We start from the raw sequence: 1,140 nt of genomic DNA on the forward strand, positions 1-1,140 counted from the left end.
TTATTATAGGCATACTGTGGCTCCGGTAATTAAATTCAAGATTTCTTAGAATCAGGTATTTCAGATTCAAGTTCACGTCCATGACATCCAGCTCTATCAAATTTCTCTGTATGTTTTTCCACTTTAGCTTCAAGCATCAGAAAACTAAGATACCGTCTTTAAAGGTGCAATGTAGAGTACAAAGTAAACTATGTGTTCAGAGAGCATCAAACCAGTTTCTATTATTTCTTAGATTCTTTTTCTTAATGCTTTAAAATATCTGTTTAGCAGAAAAAATATGGAACATTTAATGAATTTGTGTGTCACCCTTGTGCAGGGGCCGTCGTAATCTTCTCTGTATCATTCCAATTTTAGTATATGTGCTGCCAAAGTGAGCACTGTTTCTTGGATTCTTAAATCTGATTACCCAGTCCAACAAAAAAAGACCAGCAAAGCCAGTAGGCATTCATTGGACATCTCTTTTACTGATTGGGCACAACAGAGGAGAGAAACCAACATACAATTAACTTTCTACATTTTGAGCTATGAAATTTGCCCATGTTTTGTTTCCTCCCCACATAAAAGATGATGGGGCTATGGTGTGACTCTTCAAGTTATCACCTGATCTCTCCACTGAGTAAGCAAAACAGTGCAGTCATTAGAGAGACACTCTAGGTAGTGACTAAAAGTGGGCTCTCTGAAGCCAGACTGAGTTCCAGCTTCACAGCTAAGTTACTTTGAGCATACAACTTCTTTATGCCCCAGTTTTTTTCCATAAAGGGGATATAGTAATAGCACATAATTTACACAGTAGTTTTAAAAGTTAGTGAGCTAATATATGTAGTGTTTAGAAAAAGGCCCATGACCTAGTGAACACTGTCTGGCTTATTTAATACTGTCTCTTTGTAATCAAACTCCAAGCTATTCTAACACAATTTGAAGGAATGGGATGCTCTAAAAGATGGGGGTAGTTTGTGGGAAGAGAGAAAACTGAGTTTTTTTAGCAATTTTAATGAATATGCTGAAGCAACAGAAGATGAGTAAAGATGCTGTTATGAACATTTTATGATCTCATGATTCACTAGAGGTCTATAGAACTCTTCAACTTCTTGGGCCCCAATCTGTGTTTCTTTCTTTGGAACATCACATTTAAGTGAACCA

The 1,140-nt window shown here is 36.7% G+C and overlaps 1 non-coding gene across 1 annotated transcript; it reads right to left on the reverse strand.

Annotated features, from left to right (window-relative positions):
• Positions 1 to 271: 271 nt before the first annotated feature.
• On the reverse strand, positions 272 to 378 carry LOC114204683 (U6 spliceosomal RNA). The gene has a single exon (XR_003608210.1). It is a non-coding gene; the product is annotated as a U6 spliceosomal RNA (small nuclear RNA).
• Between the last annotated feature and the right edge of the window lie 762 nt (positions 379 to 1,140).

Source organism: Eumetopias jubatus, unplaced genomic scaffold (genome assembly GCF_037043125.1).
Source record: "Eumetopias jubatus isolate StellerSeaLion01/CBP00866 unplaced genomic scaffold, mEumJub1_p1.0 scaffold_6, whole genome shotgun sequence".
Classification (NCBI taxonomy): Eukaryota; Metazoa; Chordata; class Mammalia; order Carnivora; family Otariidae; genus Eumetopias; species Eumetopias jubatus.